The sequence below is a fragment of the Phyllopteryx taeniolatus genome, chromosome 14 (assembly GCF_024500385.1).
Source record: "Phyllopteryx taeniolatus isolate TA_2022b chromosome 14, UOR_Ptae_1.2, whole genome shotgun sequence".
NCBI classification, from domain to species: domain Eukaryota; kingdom Metazoa; phylum Chordata; class Actinopteri; order Syngnathiformes; family Syngnathidae; genus Phyllopteryx; species Phyllopteryx taeniolatus.
The window spans coordinates 25,089,657-25,110,091 of NC_084515.1; the positions used below are offsets into that span (position 1 = coordinate 25,089,657).

The 20,435-nt window shown below is 41.8% G+C and overlaps 1 protein-coding gene across 3 annotated transcripts in view; it reads left to right on the forward strand.

Annotated features, from left to right (window-relative positions):
* The window catches only part of LOC133489105 (receptor-type tyrosine-protein phosphatase N2-like), a 148,097-nt gene that overhangs the window by 69,042 nt on the left and 58,620 nt on the right, over window positions 1-20,435 (forward strand). The gene's annotated exons all lie outside the window — the stretch shown is intronic.

The following is a 20,435-nucleotide window of genomic DNA, read 5'->3' on the forward strand; positions in this document are numbered from 1 at the left end:
CGTGAAGTGAAACCCAGAGTGGGGGAAAAAAGTGAGCATTCGTAAAGCCGACAAAAATATCTGAACAGGGGGAGGCAGCACTTTGTACACTACATTTAACACACTGCACTCCACAAGTTTTTGTATTCAAGAAATAAAAAAAAAAACAGTGGTGCCTTGAGATATGAGTTTAATTTGTTACGTGACTACACTCGTAACTCAAAACACTCTCAAGTCATATTTCCCCTTTGAAATGTATGGAAATACCATTAATCCGTTACAGCCCAAAAAAAAAAAAAAAGAAATGTTTAATGTGTTTTCACTCGCAAAAATAGCACTTTATAATGTTGTAATTGATTTTAAAAAAAATACAGTAATTATAATTAAATAGAATGCAAAGAAATTTAGAAGTTTTTGCTGTATTTTTTGCTTCAATTCAGTGGGCATTGTGATGCTCCTTCCAATTCCAAATTCCACCTGTTGCTAGGCCGAATTCACATCGTGGAATCACAACTGCCTCGCAGGCTAGAATGGTGTGGGTGTTGAACCCTTTTACTGGGAATTTACTCTTGGTGTTTAAACACCAACACTCCTGACAGGTGCAATTGTGTGTTTTGACTAGACTTTACACCAATCTGATTGCTTGATCGGTATCGTCCGATAATTAGCATTTTATGCTGATCGGCTGATCTTGTTCGGCTCTGCAAAAGACATTTACTCTGCGTCACCATCGTATACAGTATGTTTGAATCCAAAAGCTAGTTTACTTTTAGTCTCGTTGCTTGTCTTTTGATGTCATTTACGATCACTTGGCTTTGTCAAATCAAACGCGACCGGATACACTCGTTACATGGCCACGACAACAACAATGGATCGCGCGTGTATTGTGTTGGTCAAAAAAGAACAAAATGGGGGGGAAAAAACGTGCTGGTGATGGTCACCGGTGCTCAGGATGGGACGTTCGTTCAACGATTGCTTGAGGTATGTTCACATACTTTTAATACGATACGGCTCACAAGCAACGAACAAAACATTATGTAGCCTAGCAAGCTAGTCCTAGCACTAACGGTTGTACGTAAACATGCTCGCGTTATGTTGAATCATGCTCTAAAGTTTGGGTGTGTGTGAAGTAATTTAATTACAATAAAGTAATTTAATTACAGTAAGTTAGCACCCATTATTTCTGTCATGTTGTAATGTTGGTTTGACCTGACTGATTAGAATACATGACATGACTTGAGAATATTTTTGAAGTTACTCAGTATACAGTACACAAGTCTATGCAGTAAATGAACAAGTCTTTTAAATAGACACATTGCACCATCTTTTGATCAGATCGGTGATCGGTTATAATTTTTTTTGGGGGGGTGATCCGCCCCAAAAATCCTGATCCTGTAAAGCCTAGTTTTGACCTCTCCCACCTGAAAAATTCAACCCACACGTCTCCAGCCGGTGCGACTATAAGTGATGATTGCTTGAAACCTTTAATTGGGAAAAGTATGGGTGTTGAAACCATCCACTGCGAAAAGTGTAGGTGTTTAAGCACCCTTAGTATGAGTATTTCATAGGAATAAATAATATCAGATGAGTAACAATTAATAATAGGAAGTATGTTGCCGTCTCTCGGTCATCATTGCTATTCTAGGCTATTCTCCTCCACCTCTCCAGTGAAAATACTGCACTCACCTATTGATCCAGCAGTTAGTCTGCACCGATGATGTGGCTTGTCAAAGTCACAGCGTTGGAGAGAGTGAGTGGGGGGTAACGAGGATGGTGGTGGGTAGTGGGCTAAGAGTCAGTCATTGGGATCGATAGTGGCCTGCAAACGTGAGCCAATTATGATGAATCAAACCAGAGACGGCTGAAACGTGGCTGTCATTGTTCCAACGTCTTGTCATTGAGGCCGTAGCCCCAAAAAGTTCTACTTAAGTCATTTGATTTATACCATTTGGGAACGTACTTGGATCTTTTCCCCCAGCTTTTTAAGTCTAAAATAAAACCAATTTGGGTGAAAAGATGGAAGAAACCTTGAGAAGGAATCACAGGGGCGCGAGAGAGAAGAAGCAGCAGTAAAACAGACTAAAATCCAGATGTCAGTTGGTTACCACGCTGGTATTTTCATGTAAGGTGGGTGCGTTTCCCGCTGGTTGGTCTATTGCTGTTAGCACTGTGAAATGACTTCGCCAACCCCTCTCCTATTGGATGCGCCATTTGATTTATTTCCCTGTAAAAGGACGTCCGTGGACGCATCTCAGCCAATGCGAAGGTTGAAGTCACAAGAGGTGGCTGAGCCAAAACTTTAATAACTTTCTTAATCCCTATCCAATATTCAAAAGGTTGGTATCATCGGAAAGCTTGCTAAACACACAAACCGACAACATATAATAGTCATGTTAATCATTCATAATTCATTTTGAAGTTAAATTACAGAATGCGGCACAAACAAGCTATAAAACAATTTTAAGAGCTGAGAAGGATCAAACACGATATAAGTTACATAGTAAGGAAGACATGGCACAACAAAGAGTGTCACTTTTGTGAAGGCACACGTTGTGTGTCTCTGATCTTTTTGACGGTCGTTTGTCAACTGCAAATTTCGGGAGATGAGGTTCGATATTTCTAGCGTGCATGTGTAGGCTACTTGATTAACACAAAAACTCTGAAGCCTTCAATGCAGCGGTTGTATGCCTTTTCCGGTTGCGTAATAAAAGCATTTACTTGCGCAAAATCTGCTTGTTGCTTGCGTGACAACTGCCAACACACAGAGAGCTGCGGATACACACACTCACACATACATACAGCACATACAGTACAAGCACTTGAACAGAACAAGACTAAAAGTGATGAAAAGTGTCCTTTTCATGGTTAGGACCTTAGTCAACTCATTAGCAAATTCCTAATTTAAGTTATTATGAAAATTATTGTACGCACGGTCTGAGGCTGTTCTAAATTTATTCGCAGAGTTTGAACAAAATCAAGTACGAACATATTGCTAAATCACAGGTTTGTGCGTCAATCGTGTGTATGCACAAATCTGTGCGTACGCACTGTTAGCTAATGAGGCCCATTGTCTTGTTTGATGTTGTTGTTGACTTGGTTGTTGATATGATTCTATACTTGGTTCTGAACATTGTTCATGAGGTTCTTGACAAAGTCATTGATTTGGTTCTTGATGTGTTTTTGACAGTTATTAACTTGGTTCTATGCATGGTTGTCGACTTGGTTTCTCCTTCCCTCGCACAAGTTGCTGCTTTTGCTGTAAAAACATTCAAATTCATTGGGGAACGGATAGTAGAGTACAAGTCACAAACCAAGTCGAAAACCAAGTCATGAACTAAGTTAAGAACTAAGTCAAGAGCCATAAAAAGAACCAATTCAAAAACCAAATAAAAAAAAACTAAGACAAGAACCAAGTCAAGAAGAAAGGGAAAGCCAGGAACTAAGTCAAGAACCAAGTCAAAAACCAAGTCAAGAACCAAATTGGGAACTAAGTCACGAACGAAGTTAAAACATTAACAAGGTATCTATTCTGTAATTTATTATTGGGTATTTTTTTCAAGCCTTTGTTCACCATCTTACAATCCGAGTCTGTCCTCCGGTCCGAATGAATTCTCAGAGGATTGAAGTCTGTGCAGGAAGAGAAGAAAATATAATTGAGCTTTGATGCTGAAATGTTTTGATGGCGCATCCTTGAAACGTGGTCGCCCCGTCAGGTCTGAGTGCTCCCTCGCCTGCAAACAGCCCGCAATCTCCCGCAGGTGGTCCGACCTTGGCAGCTTTTATCAGAACACCAATGCTGGAAAAAGATTGCTCGATATTTTTTTCTCTTCCAAAGCAATTCCGCCATGCGCTCGCTCACTTCGCTTCAAGCCAAAAAACGACGAAAAAAAAAAGATAATAGACAATTGTAGATTTGAGCCAAGTGATCATTTCATCCTGATGTGGGCGAAGATATGAATACTGATGGAGGTTTATCGCGCTACAGATTCTAAAGGACATCACGCCACCTTTTAAAGGACATAGACATAAATAATTTGTCATTGTCAATTATTAATAATCACACACAAACATTTTATTTGATAATTTTTTGCATTTGAAACAGTTTGTCTGCCTTTATAAAAGGTAATCCCAACTCAGCTCAATTTTATTAGTATATAGCACTTTAAGAACACCCGCAGCTGCAACAAACTGCTGCACATAAATACAACTCGAACATAAGAAAATTTTACGTAATACAGAAATTATAAACCCTCAATATTTATATTTTGTAAAATAAGAAATAGTATTTATCAAAACATAATACATTTATATTAAGTATTTTATTAGATTTTATTCACAAAGCATGATACCATTTCAGTGTAATTTTTAATTGTGTGAAAATTTTGAACTTGTCTATTTTTTTACTAAATTCTTGGAGTTGTCTGGTTTTGTGATGTAATGACATCAAAAACCTCTTCTTTTATAGATGTTTACAATAAATGTTAGATTTGATCCAAATCAGCCTCTCAATACAAATGAACTTAGAATACACTAAATAAAAATTATAAGCTTTTACCTGGAACCAGAAATTTAAAAAAAGGTTGAATTTTCTCAATTCACAACAAATTGAGTTGTCTGCTTTTGCACTTGAACTCTTCAAATATTGAGCCACCTGTTGCCTTCTGTTAGAGAGTAAGCGGTCTTAAATGTGACCAGTAATCTTTCTAGTCATAACACTGGAGAACAATTTGAAAAAAAAATTCCGAGTTAGATTTTTATGCTGATTAAAACTAATATTGGCATGCAGATTCCAAAATTGCAGTCAGTTTTTTTTCCCAACATGTCATGTTTTTTCTCCACAGCTTACCCTCCAAATAAGCAAAATTCCACTGATTAGCTGTAGTTAGACTTGCCAGCTGATTACGATTGGACTCATCTACAGCTATGTGGCAACATGTTTGTGCAGTCACAATTGAGACAGTGCGGTGAGAGGTATGTGCAGCTCTCAATAGGTCAGTGCTATCAATATCTGCAAACAGAAAGCTAGCATAGTTGGAATTAAGAGGATTTGTGCTGGCTTTTCTCTTAACCTTGTAAACATGAGCATACCATTATAAGTTCTATTTCGTTTTTTTTTTTAGTTTTCAAAGCTTGTAACTATTCCATCTTAGTGTTTTATTCACATAGGTATATATTTCCTTTGTTCCACTTTGTTCTCACTTTGTTAAAAAACTTGACGTGATAGAGAAAAACTGAGATCAGGTTTGAATTCCGCACCCAAAAATTTGTTAAAAACAGCTGTCAGACCTAACTCAACAAAAATTGTGTTTCCCAATGTGCTCATGAGCATTGGACTCATTAACATGGCACTCATTAGCATTGACTCACTGCCACCGGTCCTTCCGCTGCACAGATGCAGACAGACTACATTTCCCATGATGCACCTGGGTGTCGCGGTTCTGAGTCCAAAATAAAATGGTTTCGACAGTGTGTCACACAATGTATGAAAATCCACATTTCAAGACGGATCGACTTGATATTCTGATGTTAATTAAAAAAAATTGGATGCTCACGTTTGTTTCTTTTAACTTTTATTGTTTTAAATTTTTATTTTCTGATTTCTGTATTTTAATATTTAGTTTTATGTTTAACTTTTCCTTTTAAAATGTTCACTTTCATAAAAAAATAAAACATTTTATTTTAGTAATTATTGCTTTTATAGTGCCTTTCAATAGACCCAATGACTCTTTTCTTTACCTATTTCCCATCCATCCATCCATCCATTTTCTACCACTTATCCGAGGTCGGGCCGTGGGAGCAGTATCTTTAGCAGGGACACCCAGACTTCCCTCTCCCCAGCCACTTCATCCAGCTCTTCTGGGGGGATCTTGAGGCGTTCCCAGGCCAACCAAAGTATGTAGTCTCTCCAGCGTGTCCTGGGTCGTCCCCGGGGTCTCCTCCCGGTGGTTCGTGCCCGGAACAACTCACCAGGGACTCGTCCGGGAGGCATCCACATGAGATGCCCCAGCCACCTCATCTGGCTCCTCTCGATGTGGAGGAGCAGCGGCTCTACTCTAAGATCCTCCCGGATGACCGAGCTTCTCACCCTGTTTCTTAGGGAGAGCCCGGACACCCTGCGGAGGAAACTTGGTCGCTTGTATCCGGGATCTTGTTCTTCCGGTCACGACCCACAGCTCGTGACCACAGGTGAGGGTAGGAACGTAGATCGACTGGTAAATCAAGAGCTTCGCCTTTCGGCTTAGTTCCTTTTTTACCACAACGGATCGATACAAAGTCTGCATCACTGCAGACGCTGCACCGATCCGCCTGTCGATCTACCGTTCCATTCTTCCCTCACTCGTGAACAAGACCCCAAGATACATGAACTCCTCCCCTTGGCCCCACCCTTTTCCATGGTCTCAGATTTGGAGGTGCTGATTCTCATCCCACCCGCTTCACACTCAGCTGCGAACTGCTCCAGTGGGAGTTGGCGGTCACGGCTTGATGAAGTCAACAGAACCACATCATCTGCAAAAAGCAGAGATGCAATACTGAGGCCACCAAACCGGACCCCCTCTACGCCTCGGCAGCACCTAGAAATTCTGTCCATAAAAGTTATGAACAGAATCGGTGACAAAGGGCAGCCTTGGCGGAGTCCAACCCTACCGGAAACGAGTCCGACTTACTGCCGGATATGCAGACCGAACTCTGACTCCGGTCGTACAGAGACCAAACAGCCCGTATCAGGGGGTTCGGTACCCCATACTCCCAAAGCACCCCCCACAGGACTCCCCGAGGGACACGGTCGAACGCCTTCTCCAAGTCCACAAAACACATGTAGACTGGTTGGGCGAACTCCCATGCACCCTCGAGGACCCTGCCAAGGGTGTAGAGCTGGTCCACTGTTCCACGGCCAGGACGAAAACCACACTGCACCTCCAGAATCTGAGATTCAACTTCCCGACGAATCCCAGCCCCGCCTGTGTGGAGTTTGCATGTTCTCTCCGTGCCTGGGTGGGTTTTCTCCGGGCACTCCAGTTTCCTCCCACATCCCAAAGATATGTATGGTAGGTTGATTGAAGACTCTAAATTGCCCGTAGGTGTGAATGTGAGTGTGAATGGCTGGCGACCGGTTCAGAGTGTACCCCGCCTCCCGCCGCGAAGATAGCTGGGATAGGCTCCAGCAGCCCGCGACCATAGTGTGGATAAGCGGTAAAAGAAAATGTATGGGTGGATGGATGTTTACTTTATCGTAGGTGTGCAGTTGTGTAAGCCAGTTCTGCTCATTTTAATATTTTTGCATTCTTTTATATATATACACACACACACACACACACACGCTCATCTGCTTTTTTTAAGTGCCTCACACTCACTGCTATTGAGACTGCAATATGGCAAGGGATGATTTATTAATTAACAATATTTACCTGAATAGATAAAATAACACATTTCATTACTATTACACAAACATTTTATATGTCCATCTAAACTTTTATTTTAAGCAAATTTCTGAAAGAGTTCCCATCTGTCCGTTTTAAAAATCATATGTGGCCCTTAAGAGAAAAAAAAACGAAAAACAAAACAAAAAAGACCTTAGCTTGACCCTATTATAACGCCGAGATGATTTTAGTCAATCGGAAGTCTGAAGAAAGTAACTAGTCGAAAAGACGTAATAAAATTAAACCTATGCACTTCAATATCACACATACTGTATATAAGTTTTATAACAACAGCTGTTTATCTGCATTGTTTATATACTGTATATATATATATATATATATATTTTTTTTTTTAAACTGAGGCTTTAACATTCATTTGGAACGATGTTTACCCTTAACAACAAATCCAGGTGCAAATTTTGACTTACGTCAGACGTAAACTCGCTTTCAACCTTTTTTTTTTTTTTTGGCAGTGATGCAACACCAGAGTAACACATTTAATACTCCACTGCTGTCCGAAGAGTTCTTCGTTTTCAAGTGTGGATGTCACAGACGCTCCTTCCTCCTCTTCTGCTTCCTCTGGAAGAAAAAATCCCATAAAGAGAAAGCACCTTGCAAGTCAAAGTCATGTTTGTTTTTAAACAAATAAGAAGAATAAAAAATACATACAATCGGTACTAGGGTTGGGCATCGTTTGAATTTGAGCGATTACGGTTCCTTAGTTCGATTCCGGTTCCAAACGATTCTCGATTCCAATTCTTTTCGGGGGCTGGGTCAAAAAGGTTTGCATGGTTTAAATAAAGGTTGTCCAAATTATGAACATCCATTTTCTTAGCAGCCTGCAGCATAGACTAAAATTAACATTTGACTCAAGGTTCTTTATAACCAGTATGAATATCAAACCTATAAACTAAAAGGCAATATATGTGGAACTAACCCAATTGACTTAATATTCATTAATTAATGTTTCAGCTAAAAGTTAAATATAGCATTGTTAAAATAGTTATTTTAACTGTTTTAACTATTTTATTGTTTCACTCACCCAGTGAAATGAGAGTTGACTTCACTGATAACATTTTATTAGTTATTTTAACAAAGCTAAATATCTGCCCCTGTATTCTGTTTCATCTCGTCAAATGGTTTATATGTACAGGTTTTACCTTGACTTCTTGTTTTAAGCTTGAAGCCTTTTATTTTGAAGGGTACACACCGGAACTCGACATGTTGGCACGAAAAGTAACTTCACATGGCACCGTTTTTTTTTTTTTTTTTTTTTTAATGGATGGAACAAAATGCTAACAAACACTGATTCCTTTCCCTACCCACTGATGAGGCACACGGTTCGTGTTTGTGATACTGTGAGACAATGTTTGTGAATTTTGTCCCAATTCATTGTGATGTAAAGTTACTACGGTGAAGTTTTAGCCCAATGTTAAGCTTCTTTTTTTTTTTTTTTTTTGTCATTGGGGCTAACATTGGTTTGAAGACGAAAATAAACGCTAAAAAACATCAGTACAAAAGTGCAGGCAACCGTTTACAGTTATTCTTCGTTGCTTTTCGCTGCTACTTCTCGGCTGGAGGACTAGGCATCGAAACTGGGAATTGAAATTTTTACATTTCAGCGGTTCCGGAACGTTAGTCTCGGTTCCGATCGGGTCTCCATTCTCGATGCCCAACCGTATACAGCCCTCACGTCTTGCCCAAAATATTGTCCCAATTCATTGTGATGTAAATATTGCAAAGCGACGCTCAGAAAGGTGAGGTGCGTTCGAAGTGACGATGATGTGTCCTGCAATCTTCATTAGTTGTCACCACAATTTTTTTTTATTGGGTGATTAACGTACACACCTCGTAAATAGTTAACAGCAGCTGCCGTTTTGTAGACATTATGCCTGGATCAAACTACGAGACAAATTGGGTCTTTCACGATTGTACTATGTCAGACTACTGCCATAAACTCTTGCCGTATTTCTGTCAGACATTGGCAACACTACACGACATGTATTCTGATATCACCGTATACGTCTTTTACGATCACTGGGCTTTATCTTGTCAAATCAAACACTGTCGGAGAGGCGGAACCAGAAAACGAGTCACCGGTCAACGCGACCGGATACCCCCGTTACCACGGTGATGACAACAACAATGGATCGTGCCAATGTATTTAATGTGTGGGGAAAATAAGAACAAAATGAGGAAGAATGTTTGGTGGTTTTCACCGGTGCTCGGGAGAGGACGTTCATTCAAGGATTGCTTGAGGTACGTTCACGTACTTTTAATACGATACGGCTTACAAGCAGGCAACAAAACGCTATGTATCCTAGCAAGCTAGTGCTAGCACTAATGGTTGTACTGAAAAATTATGGCGTCCTGTTGAATCATGGTCTATTTGGTAAACATTGGTTTGTGCACGTGAATAAATGTTGACAACGGCAAGCGTTGGAGGCGATGTGCCGGTCACAATGCACACAAGTCATTGTGCACTGTCGGACAGTTGCCGTGGATATGTAACAGTACACTAAAAAAAATCAAATCAAATTAAACATGCTTGATTTTTCCATTTTGGCGTCGTAGGGCCCAATCGTTGGTCGTGGATTATGTCACACTACAGGAAGTTTTGTCGTTCATGATAAAATATGTCGGGCCCGATCTGGGAAACAGCCTGCGATAGCTAATTGTGCCAATATCTAGGATAAAATCCTGTAGTCTGATCTAGGCTTTACTTCCGCATTCAATGGCGACGCTGCATTTCGGCCACTTGGGCACGTGGGCGAGTCAGCTATTCATCCATCTATCCATCCATTTTCTTCCGCTTAGCTGAGGTCGCATCAAGGGAACAGGAGCATAAGGAGGGAAGTCCAGACTGCCCTCTTCCCAGCCTCCCAGCCTCCCAAAGCGCTCCCAGGCCAGCTGGGAGACATAGACTCTCCAGCTTGTCCTGGATCCTCCCCAGGGCCTCCTCCTGGTGTGACATGACCGGAACACCTAACCAGGGAGGCGTCCATGGTGCTTCCTAACCAGATGCCCGAGCCACCTCATCTGGCTCCTCTTGATGTGGAGGAGCGGCGGCTCGACTCTGAACCCCTCCTGGAAGACCGAGCTTCTCACCCTATCTCTAAACGAGAGCCCGGACACCCTGCGGGGGAAAGTCATTTCGGCCGCTCGTATCCAAGTTCTTTCGGTCACGACCCGCAGTTTGTGACCATAGGTGAGGGTAGGAACGTAAATAGAAAGCTTTGCCTTTTGGCTCAGCTATTTCTTCACCACATTTATGACATGTACGACAGACCAATACAGAGTCTGCATCACTGTAGACGCTGCACTGATCTGCCTCTCAATCTCCCACTCCATTCTTCCCTCGCTCGTGAACAAGATTCCGAGATACTTGAACTCCTTCACTTGGGGCAAGATCTCGTCCCCAACCCGGAGAGGGCACGCCACCCTTTTCCGACTGAGGACCATGGCCTCAGATTTGGAGGTGCTGATTTTCATCCCAGCCCTTCACACTCGACTATGAACCGTTCCAGCGAGAGTTGAAGGTCACGGCTTGATGAAGCCTTCAGAACCACATCATCTGCAAAAAGCAGAGACGCAATGCTGAGGCAATCAAACCGGACCCCCTCAACACCTCAGCTGCCCCTAGAAATTCTATCCAGAATGGTAATGAACAGAATCGGTGACAAAGGTCAGCCTTGGCGGAGTCCAACTCTCACTGGAAACGTATTCGACTTATTGTCTGCAATGCGGACCAAACTCTGTCACCGGTCGTACAGGAAGCGAGCAGCCCTTATTCAGGGGTCCGGTACCCCATATTCCCTGAGCACCCTCCACAGTACTCCTAGAGGGACACGGTCGAACGCCTTGTCCAAGTCCACAAAACACATGTGGACTGGTTGGGTGAACTCCCATGCACTCTTGAGGACAGTTCTGTGGGTGTAGAGCTGGTCCACTGTTTAACGGCCAGAACGAAAACTACACTGCTCCTCCTGCATCTGAGAATCGGCTTTCAGACGGACCCTCCTCTCCAGAACCCCTGAATAGACCTTACCGGGGAGGCTGAGGTGTGTGATCCCCCTGTAGTTGGAAGTCTCCCTCCGGTTCTCCTTCTTAAAAAGGGGGACCACCACCCCAGTCTCCCAGTCCAGAGGCAGTGTCCCAGATGTTGCAGAGGCACGTCAGTCAGGACAGCCCCACAACATCCAGAGCCTTTAGGAACTCCGGGCTAATCTCATCCATCCCCAGGGCCCTGCCACCAAGGAGCTTTTTAACCACCGCCGTGACCTCAAAGCCGGAGATAGGAGAATCCGCCTCACAGGCCCCAGACACTGCTTCTTCTTGGGAAGGTGTGTCGGTAGAATTCTGCCATCAGATTTTGAATGTGAATTAAGATGGTACAACAAAGGAGCGGGAAGAGATCCATTCAGTGTAATTCTATGCATTGAGCTTTTCCTCCACAAAGTCGTCCATCTTTTCAAAAGGAATGCAAACACTGAAAATATTTTTCCTCACTAAATAGATTTCCAAAGGTGGTATTGACAGGAAATTTTCATCAAATGTTGAGAACAACACAAGTAATCCATCCTTATAAAGAAAGTAGAAAAAATAAGATCAGATATTAATTTGTGTGTAAAATTGTGAAATGACACAGGTAAAAAGTATTGAACGCATGAAGAAAGGGAGGTGCAAAAAGGCATGGAAAGCTAAGACAACACCTAAAATCTATCAATAATCAAACAAAAATCCAGCCCCTTGTCAATGAAAATGACTATCAGCTGGTTCAGTCCTATTTGATGGCCTACAAAAAGGTCTCATTGCCAAGGTGTGAGTCAAGACACATCTCATGATGGTTAAGAGCAAAGAGAGCTGTCTCAAGACCATCGCAAACTAATTGTTGCAAAACATAACAATGACATTGATGACAGGCGCATAACTAAGCTTCTGAATGTTCCAGTGAGCACGGTCGGGACCATAATACGTAAGCCAATCATACGACCATAAATTTGCCTCGATCAGGTGCTCCTCGCAAGATCTCTGACAGAGGAGTGCAAAGAATAATCAGAAGAGTTGTCCAAGAGCCAAGGACCACCTGTGGAGAGCTTCAAAAAGACCTGGAATTAGCAGGTACCATTGTCACGAAGAAAACAGTGAATAATGCACTCCGCCGCCATGGCCTGTATGCACGCTCACCACTCAAGACCCCGTTGCTGAAAAAAAAAAAAAGCATGTCAAAGCTCGTTTAAAGTTTGCTGAACAACATTTGGACAAGCCAGTTAAATACTGGGAGAATATAGTCTGGTTGGATGAGAGCAAAATTAAACTGTTTGGATGCCATAATGCACACCACATTTGGTGGATAAATGGCACTGCACATCACCCTAAAAACACCATACCAACAGTGAAGTTCGGGGGTGGGAACATGATGTTGTGGGGCTGCTTAAATAGTACTGGTAAACTTCACATTATTTACGGAAGGATGAATGGGGAAATCTACCGAGACATTCTTGACAAAAATCTGCTGCCATCTACGAGGATGATGAAAATGAAACGAGGGTTTACATTTCAGCAGGATAATGATCCAAAACATACTACCAAGGAAACTCTCAATTGGTTTCAAAGAAGAAGAAAAAAAGCTGCTAGAACGGCTCTGCCAATCACCTGACTTGAATCCAATCGACAATCTATGGAAAGAACTGAAACTCAAAATCCATAAAAGAGGCCCGCGGAACCTTCCAGATTTGAAGACTGCTTGTGTGGAGGAAAGGGCCAAAATCACACTAGAGCAATTCATGCGACTAGTTTCTCCATACAGGAGGCGTCTTGAACCTGTCATGGCTTTTGTACAAAGTATTAAATAAATACCAGTTGGTGTGCTCAATACATTTTCCCATTGTAATTTAACATTATTACACACAACTTAATTTCTGACCTTATTTGTTCTACTCTATTTGTATGTATGTATTACTTGGCTTGTTCCCAACATCTGGTGAAATGTTCATGTCAATAGCACCTTTGGAAATATATTTAGTGAGAAAAATGGTGACGTGTTAAATACTTATTTCAGCCGCTGTGTTTAATGGCCATTTTACTTGCTTTGACACAAAGCAAGCTATAGCTAATCAAAGTTTTACACAAATAATAAACATTGCACCACTGTTTTTTCTGCTACCGTTGACTCTGGCTGGTTGACCCGCTATCCCCCCCAAGTCTTAGGCTCATCGCGGCCGGCCAGCGTGAACTCTAGATGGTCATATTTGAAGAAAACCCATGGCACCGCTTACGGGAACTTAAACGTAATACAACTTAAACATAAACGTTGCCACACTATTTCTTCCAGTACGTGTAACTTGCAGTGGTGGCGCCGGCGGCCATGTTGGTCCGAGGGCAGCCATGCCGATTCACAACACACTGCTGACTCTTCGTCGACGCTAGGTGGTGCTTTTTTTTCTCCCTTTTTTTTCTCCAAAGTCTAACTTTACCCAGAGCTCCATGGCATTGCGCCGCAATGTTACGGGAACGTTGCGACTGGCCAACGAGAACTCTGGGAGGGGCAAAACCCCGGGCATCAGTTAGCTATTAAGGTAATTGAGCTAAACATAGTTGCCGTACTTCCATGCTGTAGTTGTTTAAGGGTGATAACATACAGCTAGCTTCACAGAAAATGCATTATCCTTTACAGTACATTAATTTAAAAAGCGGTGTAACACAACTACACCTGTACTTACTGTTCCATTCATCATTAAAACAGCGGCTGGCAGGTCCCAGTCCAAGAACGGTTAAGCGGGGGGAAAATTCAGGAAGGAGGAGGAGGGTCTATTAGTGTACCTGTAACCCAACGTTGTTGATCAAACTGAAACTCAACAGCCTATAACCAATACTTGGGTTATAAAATCAATGCATTTTGTTTCATGTTGTGGGTTTAATAATTCAATCTGATTTGAATCCAGTATTCGGTAAAACTGAACCAACTTCTGACCCAACACTGTCAGCCCAACAGTTGAATTACAAAATTGACTCAGCAGTTTTCAGGGTCTATAAACATATTTTTGTGCACGTATTAAAAGAACCACATTTAGCGGGCAAGGGGGCCCGTGGATTATTGGGTGCTGTGCGGGTTGGTTGTCATGGTGAAGACATGAGCGAGGACCGCCGAGGTGCAGCTAATGATGAATAATTATGCAGGGTTTTTATTCATTTATTATTATTTTTTTTGGGGGGGGGGGGGGGGGCGTTGAATACAGCCTCCTGCTGTGACAATTGTGACCTGGTCACCGATTGGCTGAAAAGAAGAAGCTGTATTTTGACAGACGGTAATACCGTGCGGACGAGGCGCACCCTTTCGGGCGGGGGTCTGTGACATTTTGTAACGTTTGCTCTGTGGGTCATGTGCAAACAATATTGCACGTTTATTTTCCTCCACTAGACACTTCATCAGGTACACCTTCAAATGATATCCAATCCAAAAAGTTTGCCTTCACAAATATTAGAAAGCTCACTTTTGAGGTACAGTGGTATGCTCGTAACTCAAATCACTTATTTCAATGTATGTATGTATGACATCCCAATGAAATGAATCGAAATGCTAAATATGTTCAAACATTTATGTATGTTCAAACTACTGCAACGTTGAAGCTAGTTTTGTTATAATAGTTATGTATTATGCGTTAGCATTAAGATAGCAAATATTTTTGAGGCAAAGTCACATGATGTGTCATGTAAGTCATTTCTTAGATGAATATTTCATTTTGTCAATAAAATTGACATTTTGAGAATGAGCAATATTTTTTTAAAAGAGAAATCATTTTTTTTCAAGGAAGAATAGTCAATGTTTTGAGAAAGGAATCGTATTTTTAATAAAATGCTGTATTTTGTCAAAATATCTTGTCCTCTATTCTTTCACATAAATATTGGATTTCAAGAGAAAAAAATTGTAATGCTTCGAGATTAAAGTTGTATTTTTTTTTTTAGATAAAAAAGAAAATTATTTGAGATTAATAAGTAACTAGTGAGATTTTTTTGAGAACAAAGTTGTATTCTTTGAGAGAAAGTCATATCTCAGTCATAATATAATTTTTTTCTAGACGGTCAATGAAAAAGTAGTATTCTATTCATTTTGACTTTCCATCTCAAGTCGTCATTCTCCAGGTTCTCTGAATATTTCCCTCCCTGGGGGCCCGAGGGGCACCCGTATCATGCCACGATGCTGCTTTTGTTCCGCCTGCCGTCCCGCCAGTGGCGGCAGAGTGGCAGCTGGCTAGCATGCTAACACAAAAGGGACATCAGCACGCTGCTCTCTGAGTCAGCGGGAAAATATTTCCACAGGTGGTCCTTCCGACCCCCAAAAACTGTTTGTGGCATCGGCGTGTCATTCACAAGTTGTCCGGACAAAAATAGTTCGGTATGAGTGATGTGTTGCGAAGACATTCCTACTTTTGGCCCAACTCCCCAAAACACGAAGGAATGTTGTAATGGAGATGATCATTAATAATTCACATATGGAAAATTTAATTACAGTAATCCCTCAGTATATCACGGTTAACCTGGTTCACCGGATTCAGTGCATCACAGATTTTTTTTATAGGTTAGTGTAGTGCAGTTACCTGCACATCGCTGATACAATTAGCTTTGTTGGTCATATGATTTTAATGTGGCAGAAATGACTCACATACGTAAATTGGGCTCTTATTCTTAGCAGAAAAAGAAACCTTACTGAGAAACCGGACCCCAGACATTTGGTAAATCACCAAATTGCTTGAGGATACAAAGAACATGACCGGAAAGCCACAGTCATAATTTTATGAAATGACTTCACAAATACCAACCTTTGCCCAACGAATAGCTAATGCACACACTCAAAACAATATCGACAGAAATAAATGCAAGAGCGACAGTTAGATTTTCTACAACTACAGTACTGTAGTTTAAAAAAACAAAAATCACTACAGTGAATTCTGGGTCCTCCTAATGCTTTTAACTGACTACCTTGCCTTTGAGGAATAGGGCCGATGCTTAACACAGGAATTCACCTGTTCACATCATGTCCACATGGGCTGTTGTTCACGTCACTCAAGCAGAATACAGCTGCCTTTAATAGGTATGTGCTTGTGTAGAGTGTGCAGATGGTGACCTCAACTGGACAAATAAAATACATGCATCTTTCTAAAGTGTCACACATTGCCATTTAATTGCAACTTTTTTATATAATAAATAATTGGTCTCGACTTTGTTGATTTCATTTATTGCGGGGTTTTCTGGAACATAATTATCACAATAAATAAGGGTTTACTGGATCTTTCATGGTGGCACGTTGTACGTCTGGTTCGCACATCTGCCACACAGTTCCGGGGACCCGGGTTCAAACCCGGCCTTGCCTGTGTGGAGTTTGCATGTTTCCCCCGTGCCTGCGTGGGTTTTCTCCGGGTACTCCGGTTTCCTCCCACATCCCAAAAACATGCATGGGGGGTTCATTGAAAACTATAAATTGCCCGTAGGTTTGAATGTGAGTGCGAATGGTTGTTTGTTTATACAGAATATGCCCTGCGATTGGCTGGCGACTAGGGTGTACCCCGCCTCTCGCCCAAAGATAGCGACCCTAGTGAAACTAAGTGGTACGGAAAATGAATGGATGAACGAACTTTCAACTAGGCTTTACACGATCCGGATTTTTGGGGCCAATTACCGATCAGCAAGTTTAAAAAACCGATAACCGATCCGATCACAAGATGGAGCAATGTGTCTATTTAATATGACACATTGACATGTATATACTTGTGAACTGTATGACTTGTTCATTTATTGTATATACTTGTGTACTGTATACCGAGTACTGTATCTTCAAATTTATTCTCTTGCATTTTCGACAAAAGTTAAAACATCAATGACCTCTCGGGGGCATTCCAGGATTGACCACTGACATAACTTTAGTTCAAATCAACATTACAACATGACAGAAATAATGGGTGCTAACTTACTGTAATTAAATTACTTTATTGCAATTAAATTAATTCAATAAATACTATTAATGACATGCTTAATCTAACTTTCTCACTGTCCCGGACTAGGGACTTGCCCAGACTGCGAATAGCAGAAATCCGTGGATAATTGACGGCCGTTATAATTGCACTGAGAAAAAAAAAAAAAAATAAATAAATAAATAAATATATATATATATATATATATATATATATATATATATTCCTCTTCCCCACCTACTCTACAAAGCTTCTTGTATTCAGTATTTTTTGAAGAAAAATGTCAGAATCCATATTATTTCTATAGATAAAAAGTAAGGTTTAAAAAAAATAAGCAAATCAAAAAGACAACCTTTCCAGAATGAAATTGTATTGTTGAAGATGAAAAGTTGGTTATTATTATCCAACCATCTATCCATTTTCTACCGCTTATCCGAGGTCGGGTCGCGGGGGCAGTAGCTTTAGCAGGGACGCCCAGACTTCCCTCTCCCTAGCCACTTCATCCAGCTATTCCGCTGCTCCTCCTCTCGATGTGGAGGAACAGCGGCTCTACTCTGAGATCCTCCCGGATGACCCAGCTTCTCACCCTATCTCTGAGGGAGAACCCGGACACCCTGCGTAGGAAACTCATTTCGGCCGCTTGTATCCGAGATCTTGTTCTTTCGGTCACGACCCACGGCTTGTGACCATAGGTGAGGGTAGGAACGTAAATCGAGAGCTTCGCCTTTCGCTCCTTCTTTACCACAACGGACCGATACAAAGTCCGCATCACTGCAGACGCTGCACCGATCCACCTGTCGATCTCCCGTTCCATTCTTCCCTCACTCGTGAACAAGACCCCAAGATACTTGAACTCCTCCACTTGGGGCAGGATCTCATCCCCGGCCTGGAGAGGTCACGCTATCCTTTTCCGACTGAGTACCATGGTCTCAGATTTGGAGGTGCTGATTCTCATCCCAGCCGCTTCACACTCAGCTGCGAACTGCTCCAGTGAGAGTTGGCGGTCACGGCTTGATGAAGCCAACAGAACCACGTCATCTGCAAAAAAAGCAGAGATGCAATACAGAAACCACCAAACCAGACCCCCTCTACGCCTCGGCTGCGCCTTGAAATTCTTTCCAAAAAAGTTATGAACAGAATCGGTGACAAAGGGCAGCCTTGGCGGAGTCCAACCCTCACCGGAAACGAGTCCGACTTACTGCTGGATATGCAGACCAAACTCTGACGCCGGTCGTACAGGGACCGAACAACCCGTACCCGAACAACCCGTACCCGGGTTCGGTACCCCATACTCCTGAAGCACCCCCCACAGGACCCCCCGAGGGACACGGTCGAACGCCTTCTCCAAGTCCACAAAACACAGGTACACTGGTTGGGCGAACTCCCATGCACCCTCGAGGACCCTGCAGAGGGTGGAGAGGTAGTCCACTGTTCCACGGCCAGGACGAAAACCACACTGCTCCTCCTGAATCTGAGATTCGACTTCCCGACAGACCCTCCTCTCCAGCACCCTTGAATAGACCTTACCAGGGAGGCTGAGAGGTTATTATTATTTTAGGAAAAAAAGAAAAAAGAAAACATATTTTTAGGAAAAAAACGTCAGAACCTTGCGAGAATAAAGTAATCTTTTTGAATGCTAAGAAGTAGCATTTTTTTGGGGGGGGGGATAGTTTACATTTTTCAGGAACAAGTGATATTTTTGAGATATATTTTTCAAAATTAAGAGAAGAGTCTTTTGAGAATAAAGTCACATTTTTGTGCTAAGTATGATTTTTTTTTAAAGAAAATATTTTGGATTGAAAACAGTTGAAAAAATGTCAGTCGTTCGAGAACAAACCCATATTTTGTGTGTTAAAAGTCAGATTTCTTTTTTTTTTTTTAGAAAACTTGGATTTTTTCAAGAAGACACACTTTTTCATTTAAAAAAAAAGTGTTATTTTTTGAGAATCTTTATAAAATAACTATCCATCCACCCATTTTCCATCCATCCATTTTCTGAGCCGCTTCTCCTCATTAGGGTCGCGGGCGTGCTGGAGCCTATCCCAGCAATGACCGGGCAGGAGGTGGGGTACACCCTGAACTGGTTGCCAGCCAATCGCAGGGCACATACAAACAAACAACCATTCGCACTCACATTCACACCTACGGGCAATTTAGAGTTGTCAATTAACCTACCATGCGTGTTTTTGGGATGTGGGAGGAAACCGGAGAGCCCGGAGAAAACCCACGCAGGCACGGGGAGAACATGCAAACTCCACACAAGCGGGGCCGGGGATTGAACCCCGGTCCTCAGAACTGTGAGGCTGATGCTCTAACCAGTCGTCCACCGTGCCACCCCATCCATTTTCTTTACCGCTTATTTTCACTAGGGTCACGGGTAAGCTGGAGCCTATCCCAGCAAACTGCGGGCAAGAGGCAGGGTACACCCTGAACTGGTTGCCAACCAATCGCAGGGCACATATAAATAAACCACCAGTCGCACTCATTCACACCTATGGACAATTTAGCGTCTTCAATTAACCTACCATGCATGTTTTTGGGATGTGGGAGGAAACCGGAGTACCCGGAGAAAACCCATGCAGGAACGGGTCCTCAGGACTGTGAGGCAGATGTGCTAACCGGTCGTACACTGTGCTGCCGAGAAAATAATTTCTTAGAGAAAATTTCTCATGAATAAAATCATCTGTTAGTAAAAAAGTCAGTCTTTTGAGATGAAAGTAGTATTTGTTTTTAAAAAGTCAGAATCTCATGAAAATAAAGTTTTTTTAATGCAAAAAAAGATTAGTCATTTGAAAATAAGCACATTTTGTCCAAGAAGTACGTCGTTTTCAAGGAAAAGGTTGCAATATTACGAGATTAAAGTCCAAATTCAACAAATGAAATTTACTATCATTCTGTACAATCTGCAAAAGCAGACGGTGTCATATAAATTGCGTTAAAGTCTACTAAAGTTGTGTTAGTCTTAACAGAGTTGTGTTACAAGTTTTACAAAGTTGCGTTACAGTGTTAATAGTCTTGTAACAATTTTAACAAAGTTTTGTTAGTCCTAATTGAATTGTGTTGTATTCTT